Below are 11,247 nucleotides of genomic sequence, written 5' to 3' on the forward strand. Positions count from 1 at the left end.
ACTACCTTCCTGTGATGCTAGGGTGTTAGTGAGCTGTATGATATGTGTGCTCCTTGTTTCAGCTTATTGAATAATAAACTAAAAGATCCCCATGTTATACCGGACTGTTATGCAGCTAAAAAAAAAAAAAAAAAAGCACTGAAAAGATTCAATTACTTTGTCACGCATTCGGTTTCATTTTTGAGAATGTCATTGTTGTGAGCATATTGAGAAATTAGTATATCAGAGAAACAGTCGGGTGGGGCAGTTTGGACAGAAAGGAAAGAAAGACAAAGCCTGCAATGGTTTGTTCATGTGCAAAAAATGACTGTTCTGGCGACCCCTAAAGGGAGCAGTTGATAGAAGAAGAAGAAGATTTTGAGTATATTCTCAGGACATATATGATTAGGCATCAGCAGAGGGAGACCTCCTCCCATCTCTGCATCTTCTTATCTTTGCTTCAGACTCCACATTTGTTGTCTCTTCTTACAACACGATGTGCCTGCACCAAGGGTAAAGATGATTGAAGACCCCCTGAGTGGAACATGAGTCTGTGGCTCAGCTGGTTCAGACCTGGCAGGAAATGGACCTCACTGACAATCCACACTGTGCTTGGGAGGGGAGTTTCCATCAGTTAAGATGTCATGGAGTGGATGTGTGTGTGTCTGTGTGTGTGTGGAAGGCTTTTATTATTATAGAGTTGCGTCAGTGTATGAGGCATTTTGTTGCACTATTTCAGAGCGTCCTATAATGCCACTAGATGTCCAGTTTCATTTTGTTTTTTTTCTGTAAGAAATGTAAATAATTGCTGCTGCTGAGTTCATTGCTTGTTTACTTGTTTGTTTCTTTGGAACTGGTTCATCTGACAGCTGATACGACGCTGTAGCAGGGAGCCATTATGCTGATGAGCCTGAGGTGCGACGGTTGCTTTAAAAACATAAGCTTGAATGCCAGAATGCAGTGGCTGCTGCTTATTGTGCATAACGACACTGGATTGTTCATTAAAATAGGTTAAATTCTATAAGCTCTAAAATTCATGATTCAACTAATAATAGATTGATACATTCAGGACCGGCCCTAACCAATCTGGCGCCCTAGGCAAGATTTTAGGTGGCGCCCCCCTACATCGGCAGTGTAGTGTATGTACTCACAAGAAACCGAATAGCTTTGTCTTTGACCTTTTTTTTTTTTACTTAAAGAAAGCAAATTCACAATCAGAATAATTAACAAGATAAAAAAATATATGAATAAATAAATGAATACAAAAAATAAAAAATGAATATATGAAATACAATAAATTTCATTTCATTTCATTTATTTATTTATTTTTTTCACACTTGGTACAACAGATCAAACAAACCAACCACACTTTCTATCAATAAAGCACTACAACCATGTGTGAAAAGGAGCAGGAAGAACAAAATATTCTTATTAAACCCCGCCCCCTATCTACATTCCAACTTATATTACAAGTGGGCACCAAAAATCAGGGAACAAACTAATATTAACATTTCTCTCCGGTCCTAACCCAAACCAAACAACAAATATACCACTCCACATAGTAACAAGGAGAAAAATAAAATTAAATAAATAAAACAAAAAATTATAATGGATCCATTTTCAATGAACTCCAATTTCATTCACATTCTTCATATTGAGTTATCGTTTTAAGAATGTAACACTTTTTAAAACAATGTAAACTTATACAATTCTTTAAATTATAATGAAGAGAGTTCCACAGTCGTATACCCCTAACCGTTGGACTCATTAATCTTTGTGCAGTCCTAGCTAGCTGATGCTTAAAATAAAATTTCCTTCTGCTATCTTCTCCCCCTGAACACATTAAAAATACTCTTTGTAACTTAAAGGGCAAAATATTATTTTTAGCCTTAAACATAATTAATAGTGTCCGTAATTTCACTAAATCTCCTAATTTTAATAATTTTGATTTTATAAATAATTTATTTGCATGTTCTCTATATTTAACGTTATGAATCATTCGTATCACTTTCTTCTGTAATAAGTTTAGAGGTTTTATAGTATTCTCATATGTATTCCCCCAAACTTCAACACAGTAACTAAAATATGAGAAAAACAATGAAAAATATAAAATGCGCATTGTTTTATGATCTAATAAATCTCTTAAATTTCCCAAAATATAAATGCTTTTGACCATCTTCTTTCTAATATACTCAATATGAGATTTCCACGTCAAATTTTCATCTACTATTACACCCAAAAAACGAAATTTCTCCTCCTCTTCTTTTCTCTTTTTTCTTCCCTGGGCACCTGACAGTTTTGGCCGTTTTGACACCTTGTGTTGATTTTTTGATGTGGTGACGTCCAAAAGGAACCATGATACGGGAAGGGAGGGGGCGCACCGTGCGGGGAGGGGGGGCCTAATGTTGTAACAAATAATATTTCTATTAAATAAGCTTTACTTTACATTTTAATTAACGTGGGATTATTTTTTGTATTTAGAAATAATAGTACCAACTTTTTTTTTTTTGGATGGCGCCCTTAGCATTTGCCTATACGGCCTATGCCACGGGCCGGCCCTGGATACATTCACACAGAGCTTATCAGAGTGCAGGTAACCTACAAATTCATTTAGTAGTTGTTTTATTATTTATACACAGCAGTATTTCTACTGAAAGTAAATAACAGATTGTTTCAATCTCAATGCATCACTTGGATATCTGAAGAATAAAAAAGATGACAGACATTAACTAGGAGGAAGTATTCATCAAACAGCCACACCATATCACTGAAAATCCTTCTTATGCCAGGCTCACTCACCTCTGGGGATCTCGTGTTTGGCATCTGGGTGTTGGCAGCGCATCCTTTTGGTCCTTCAAAGTAGCATTTACATAAATGGGCCAATGACCAAATGGGCGCTAGCCATTGCTTTATAAACGCAATGCAAATATCACCTGGGCAGTGAATCCTAATGCCATGTGATAACTATTTTCAGTAATTATATCATAATTTTATTAATCATCAGTGTTAATACACTTTGGACTAAGAGTATTTTGCAGAAAAATCAAAACTTGTGCATATTTATAGCAATTGTTGAATTTAAAATCACTGTAACGAATGTGGAGAAGGATGCGGTTATCTTATCTTATCTTTATTTGATATGCCACTAGTCGGTATTTGTTTGTTTGTATTTTGTGGGTGTTTTTATATTAAATATCATTATCTATATCCTGCATTTTACTTTTTTCACATCAATATCACTGAGATTTCCTAATAAAATTCAGATAAATTAAATTAAATAAACAATTCAGGTCAACACAGTGGATCAGCGTTAAGCATTGTTGCCTCATAGCAACATGACCCCCATGCAATCCTGAATTTGATAATCATAAGAAAATGGCTGGTTAGATATTTCATACCAGATATGTTTACAGTGATTCCTGCATATTTTTCTGCCATTGTAGCTGAAAGCAGAGAACATTTCACAGTAGTCTTGTGGCTCAATCCTGCATCTGTGTTCTAGCTTTGTGAAAAATATTCCTGACAGCGGGTCTGAGAATCCAATAGCAGTAAGGGTACCATTAGCTGGCACATGGAGGTCTGTGTGACCCTCCAAAGATATGCCTCCTCAGACCATTACTAACCCACTGCCAAACTGGCCATGCTGAATGATGATATTCCAGGCATCTTAACATTCGCTGCAGTGTTTCCAGATTCTTTCACTTCTGTCATGTGCTAGTTCTCAACTTTGAAGATGCCAGTGCTAGTGCCAGTGGTGGCCCTGAAAGTTCTGGTGTTCTCTGGAGAAAGATAATCTGCACCGTGCTGTGTCGTGAGCACAGTTCCCACTAAAGGGCAATGAGCTCTCGTACCATCCTCATGGAGACAGCAGCTTCCTGGAGGCAGTTTTGTAGGATTCTGGCATTGCTGCTCCAGTCTTCACCAAAAAGAGCAGAAATCAGTCATGCTCCTGGGTTAATGGCCATCCGCACCTTTGTCCAGATCACCTCCTGCTATAGGCCATCTTCTAGTATCTTCTTTACACTCCTGAGCCTGTGCAGTCAGGGGAGATAAAGACAGAGCAGTAGCTTTTGACCATGACCAACTGCAAAACCACTCCCGTTTTGACTGTTGTCTCTTTGTTGCATCCCCAATGCATCTATGCTTTTATTTGCACCAGAGCAGTTGAAATGGATTCATAGTCAGTTATGCTTCCTAAGTGGACAGATTGACATGCTTGAGTTTAATTGATTTTGTGTTCTACTGCGATGATCGAGTGGTCCCTTAATTTTATGAGCAGTGCTCATTAACTAATTTCACTGGCTGCTGTAAGAACACAAACTGAAATATTGTTTTTTTTTTTATTGCTTTTTTAATACAGAGTTTGGGATATCACAACTGTTCTCATCACTGTTTAAAATTGGCTCTTTGGGAAAATAGATGTAGCTGATTATGCTTATCATTCAATTTTAAATAAGTCATGATTTGGTCGGTGGCTGCTTGTCTGTCTTGCATTTTTAGCTACAGTAGACACACCCACACACGCAAAAGCACTCATACACAAACCCTATCACATTTGTATTTGCAACAATTGTAACTAATACTCAGTTGTGCATGTAGCTGCTATAGCTACAATTCATTCTTAAAGCAATGGTCATTCAATAACTGAAATTGTACTTTTTTAACATCACTATCACTTTGTACTGTGTCTGAGTGAAAGAGAGCAGAACAAAGACAGCAAAAGCAAAGCAGAGATTGTATATTTTGGGACAGTAAAAGCTGGGAGAATTCGAGGGTAGAGGAGGGAGCGCTCTAATAGCAGAGGTGGATAGACGGAAACAGTTCAGTCTACTGTGGCATTGTCCTGCCAAGAGTGAGCACTGGGGCAGCATGGAAACTTTCCCCCTCTGACTCTCAGGCAGTCGCAGGAGAAGTCGTCGGTATTGGATATCCAAGAGAAAGAAAAAAGGAAACAGTAAATTAAAGATCCAGACATAGATGGAAAAGTTTGTCAGCTGAATTCAATAGTTTTGCACGTAACGAGATCCACTGTTTTAGCAATTCCTTCTAAAGTCACTTCAAACCTTCTTGAAGAATGGTCCAGCTCATTCCCTAAACAGTTGCTTGGGTAAAACAGGCTATGTGATAGCTAATGTGACAAAGATGCATGACAGCATCATGCACGTTTGTAATGCTAACGAAAGCTGTCCACAAATAGATTCACACAAGCACCCGCAAAAGTCCTCAAAAGTAGGTCTTTGTCATTAGAACCACAATTTGTCCACAAACATACACACAACATACACAGACTCACAAGGTGAAAGCAGCACTACCTAAGCTATTACATTTACTGTAATGAGGGGTTTTTTTAGACACTTTATCAGCCAAATACCTTACATTCAGTGAATTTTGCACAAAAACAGCGCCTTAGTAGCACGTTAGCATCTCACTGCATAGATACATTAAAGCGGATGATTAGGAATTACAGAAACAAAAATAAAGACAGACAGCAATGAATGAGAGAATGCTTTCAAACTAGAATTGAGTTAAAAGTGGCCTTCGGCTGTTACAGGCGAGGCTCATATAGTAGGTTTGGACTACAGCATGTTATGCGTGTTATGCACCACATTCAGGGATGAGGCAAAACTGTATCAGGGGAACCAATTATCATTTTTGGCAGCAGCTGTTTATAATAGCATTTTCATCACCTGTTGACAATTTATAGCAAATGTTTCTGAGATACGACACAGTAAGACACTGTGGCTTGTCATCCATCAGTGGTCAGTTAACAAGTTGTCCAGTCTATACTGACATTTTGTTTGTGGCACAGGTAGAAGGTGCTCCACCGCCACAGCTCACACCAAAATATCTTAACAACTACTAGATGGGCCTGCCATAGATTCCAGTGACTTTTCGTCATTGTTCCTGGTGTAATGACAACATACAAAACTTTAGAATTAATCATATTTACCATCACATGTTTTAATACACATAAGAGCAAGCTCACTGTGACATGTAGCACCCACAACCACTTCTTAAGCTCATAGAGTTGTCTTGTTAGATTGATTTGATTAAGTAGCAAATCAGGGAATTCAACTGATAATGACTGAACATAAATTATTACCATGGTGATATATATATATATATATATATATATATATATATATATATATATATATATATATATATATATATATATGTAAAAAATAAAAAAAAACCACCCAGCACGCCCCTGCATGCTTGAAGGATAAACCGCCCGCAGGGGCATGCTGGGTGTTTTTTTTGTTTTGTTTTTTTCTTCGACACCCAACATTCTTCGATACCCAACATCCACAATGACGATATATATGTATATATATATATATATATATATATATATATATATATATATATATATATATATATATATATATATATATATATATAAATAAACACCCAGCACGCCCCTGCGGGCGGTTTATCCTTCAAGCTCGGGTCCTCTACCAGAGGCCTGGGAGCTTGAGGGTCCTGCGCAGTATCTTAGCTGTTCCCAGGACTGCGCTCTTCTGGACAGAGATCTCCGATGTTGTTCCCGGGATCTGCTGGAGCCACTCGCCTATCTTGGGAGTCACCGCACCTAGTGCTCCGATTACCAGGGGGACCACCGTTACCTTCACCCTCCACATCCTCTCGAGCTCTTCTCTGAGCCCTTGGTATTTCTCCAGCTTCTCGTGTTCCTTCTTCCTGATATTGCTGTCATTCGGAACCGCTACATCGATCACTACGGCCGTCTTCTTCTGTTTGTCTACCACCACTATGTCCGGTTGGTTAGCCACCACCATTTTGTCCGTCTGTATCTGGAAGTCCCACAGGATCTTAGCTCGGTCATTCTCCACTACCCTTGGGGGCATCTCCCATTTTGACCTCGGGACTTCCAGGTTATACTCCGCACAGATGTTCCTGTACACTATGCCGGCCACTTGGTTATGGCGTTCCATGTATGCCTTGCCTGCTAGCATCTTGCACCCTGCTGTTAGGTGCTGGATTGTTTCTGGGGCATCTTTACACAGCCTGCACCTGGGGTCTTGCCTGGTGTGATAGACCCCAGCCTCTATGGATCTTGTGCTCAGAGCTTGTTCTTGTGCTGCCATGATTAGTGCCTCTGTGCTGTCTTTCAGTCCAGCTTTGTCCAGCCACTGGTAGGATTTCTGGATATCAGCCACCTCCTCTATCTGCCGGTGGTACATACCGTGCAGGGCTCTGTCCTTCCATGATGGTTCCTCGTCTCCCTCCTCTTTCTTGGGTTTCTGCTGCCTGAGGTATTCACTGAGCACTCGGTCAGTTGGGGCCATCTTCCCAATGTATTCTTGGATGTTCGTTGTCTCATCCTGGACTGTGGTGCTGACACTCACCAGTCCCCGGCCCCCTTCCTTCCGCTTAGCGTACAGCCTCAGGGTGCTGGACTTGGGGTGAAACCCTCCATGCATGGTAAGGAGCTTTCTTGTCTTTATGTCAGTGGCTTCTATCTCCTCCTTTGGCCAGCCTATTACCCCAGCAGGGTACCTGATCACGGGCAGGGCGTACGTGTTGATGGCCCGGATCTTGTTCTTACCATTCAGCTGACTCCTCAGGACTTGCCTGACCCTCTGCAGGTACTTGGTGGTTGCAGCTTTTCTAGCGGCCTCTTCATGGTTCCCATTCGCCTGCGGGATCCCCAAGTACTTGTAACTGTCCTCTATGTCTGCAATGTTGCCTTCTGGTAGTTCAATCCCCTCAGTTCTGACTACCTTCCCTCTCTTTGTTACCATCCGACTACACTTCTCCAGTCCGAACGACATTCCAATGTCATTGCTGTATAGCCTGGTAGTGTGGATCAGTGAATCGATGTCTCGTTCACTCTTGGCATACAGCTTGATGTCATCCATGTACAGGAGGTGGCTGACAACTGCTCCGTTCTGTAGTCGGTATCCGTAGCCAGTCTTGTTAATGATCTCACTGAGGGGGTTCAGGCCTATGCAGAACAGCAGTGGGGACAGAGCATCTCCTTGGTAGATCCCGCACTTGATGGTGACTTGTGCTATGGGCTTGGAGTTGGCCTCTAGTGTTGTACGCCACATCCCCATTGAGTTCCTGATGAAGGCTCTTAGGGTCCCATTGATCTTGTACAATTCTAGGCATTCCAGTATCCAGCTGTGGGGCATTGAGTCATAGGCCTTCTTGTAATCAATCCAGGCAGTGCACAGGTTGGTCAGTCTGGTCTTGCAGTCTCGGCTGATTGTTCTGTCTACCAGTAGCTGGTGTTTTGCGCCTCTGGTATTCTTGCCAATTCCTTTCTGTGTCCCGCTCATGTATTGACCCATGTGCCTGTTCATCTTAGCCGATATGATGCCTGACAGGAGCTTCCATGTAGTACTGAGGCAGGTTATTGGTCGGTAGTTGGAGGGGACCGGTCCCTTCTTGGGGTCCTTGGGGATCAGGACCGTCCGGCCTTCAGTTAGCCATTCCGGGTGTCTCTCGTTAACTAGCAGCTGGTTCATTTGTGCTGCCAGACGCTCGTGGAGTGCAGTTAGCTTCTTCAGCCAGTAGGCGTGAACCATGTCGGGCCCTGGTGCTGTCCAACTCTTCATACTGGAGACCCTTTCTTGGATATCTGCCACTGTGATGGTTACTTGACCCTGTTCAGGGAGGTCGCTGTGGTCTGCCCTCAGATCCTCTAGCCACTGAGCATTGCCGTTATGGGTTGCATCCTTCTCCCATATGCTCTTCCAGTATTGCTCCGTCTCCAGCCTTGGTGGTGCTGTTCTCTTATTGTTCCCTTGCCACTGAGAGTACACCTTTGCTGGTTCTGTGGAGAACAGCTGGTTTATTCTCCTGCCTTCTATCTCTCTGGTGTACCTCCTCAAGCGGCTGCTTGATATATATATATATATATATATATATATATATATATATATATATATATATATATATATATATATATATATATATATATATATATATATATATATATGTATATATATATGTATGTATGTATGTATATATATATATATATATATATATATATATATATATATATATATATATATATATATATATATATATATATATATGGCCAAATAAGTAACTATTGTGCACAACCACTGTTTCCTGATATTTCCTGTTTTTCTGACATAATCTCATATTTGATGTTTTATATTTTATGTTTGAAGAACATGACTGAAGGTTTAAATCATTTCAACTCTAAGCAAAGTACTAAATCTACTTGACACCGCAAGCATAAATCATTAGCCTGTCCATCCTACACCTAATTAAACATTTGCCCCTGTGCCATCAACACTAAATGAGTGGTCAGAGGTAGTGGCCAGTTAAGGTCAGAGTCCTATGTTTTTTTCTTGTCCCATGTTCACACACTCGAATGGACTGGGTGCATGCCGTGCAGCAATCCTCTGACTATAAATAGCAACCAGTGTCATGGGCAATCTGGATAGCGTGTAAATGTAGACCCTTCCCCCCTCCCGGATGTTCCGTTGAAGTTACCAACCTGACCTCTGACCCAAGAGCCTGGCTGCGACAGGGCCACCGCTGAACTTGAATTTCAGGGTTTCGAATGCAAGCGTGAAAACACAAAAACACATGAGCAATCTTCAAGTACAGTGCATGCACACATGCAAAAAGACACAGTCTAAAAATGCAGAATCTGAAACAGTTTGAGACAGGTAGCAGTTCAAATATGTCACCCGAGGTCCTGAATACTTGCTGCATTCAGTCACTGTAAGAAAGACGTAAGCTGAAAGATCAACTGACTGTTCAGCTTCTTTGTCTCTCAAACAAGGTGCCTATAGAAGCACTGCAAAAAAATAAAACAAGACAATCTTCTTCTACATTCCTATGGTAATATGTAATCATAAAGCTGCATGCAGTTTTCCAGAGATTTTTAAATTGACTGCATTTGGAATAAGGTGATTAGGTAGAGCGCTCACACGGGTTCCCACAGACTTATCCAGTGTCTCTGCCCCTGCCAGAGTTATGTGATAGACCGGGGGGGTAGGAGGAGTGGCTGACATGCATAAATGAGGACAGGGGCAACTGATCTTCAAGGTATGTCAGTCAACACTCTTGGGATATCTGGTGCACTGCACCACAGAAGACCTCAGCCTACAAACGTAACAACATTGTTCCTGATCTGTGATTCCTCTCGTCTCATTTTTGCGTCCAATAAAAGTTTTGTTTGATACCAAAAGAGCCATAAACATGTTACAATAAGAGCTGTGTTGAAATAAATAGAGAGTGATAAATTAAAATGTACATGAGCAGTGTACAGCTTGGGTTGCAAAAAGTTACTGCATAACAGAAAATATGCTTCAGTGAGAGCAGCGTTCAGCATCAACAAATCTCAGTGTCCACTGAGATTAGTCACCATATAAAAGTATGGGTTGACCAGAAGTCCAGTGAATCTATGCTGACTTTATAACTCAAGGCAAAATTAATGCTGACAGTCAGAATCCCACCTTCAATCAATCACACCATCACCTGCAGCATTTCTGTCCTCAGATGTCTTTTGCCCATCACATGAAACGGAAGCACACACAACAAACTAAACTTCACACACTTAATGACACACAGGTCTTTAAATATCAAAACACACATGGAATCTACCATGGATTCCTTTTTTTGTGACAGTGCTGTATCTAAAATGTGCAAAAGTCACAATACTAAAGAGCAACACGTTAAACAAAACACTTGGTTGTAACTTATTTTAAGTGCAAGCTGTTGTCACATGCTGGAATGCAGATCATTTTCAAAACAAGTGACACTTAACAGAAAGAGCAGAGAAAGGCACATCTGGATGTAAAAGCCACAAGCTCATTTAATCATTGCCATCATCTTGTTTTGCATTGTCTGCTCTGTACTGGCTTTTCTTTTTGTGCCATGCATTTATTTTAATATTCTTATGTGTGGTAGTTTATATATATATATATATATATATATATATACATACATATATGTAACTAAGGAGGAACACCTAGACCAGCATTTGATATTTGATTTTTGATGTTTTTTTATATATTCAAAATATAGCTTTTTGGTATAACTTATGCACATAATGCACAAAGGAGTAGGTTTACTGTAATGTATTTGCTTTGAGCTATATGACTTTGGCCCTGGAGATACAGCAGAGATGTGTGATAAATAACAGGTGCCTCATTTCATTTTGTAACCAGCAAAACTAACAAATTGTCAAAAACCATTTTAATCCCTGCAAAGTCTGTAGAGCCAGTCAACAAGTGACATAATTATTTGTCATTAAAA

This window comes from Maylandia zebra, linkage group LG7 (assembly GCF_041146795.1).
Source record: "Maylandia zebra isolate NMK-2024a linkage group LG7, Mzebra_GT3a, whole genome shotgun sequence".
NCBI lineage: Eukaryota > Metazoa > Chordata > Actinopteri > Cichliformes > Cichlidae > Maylandia > Maylandia zebra.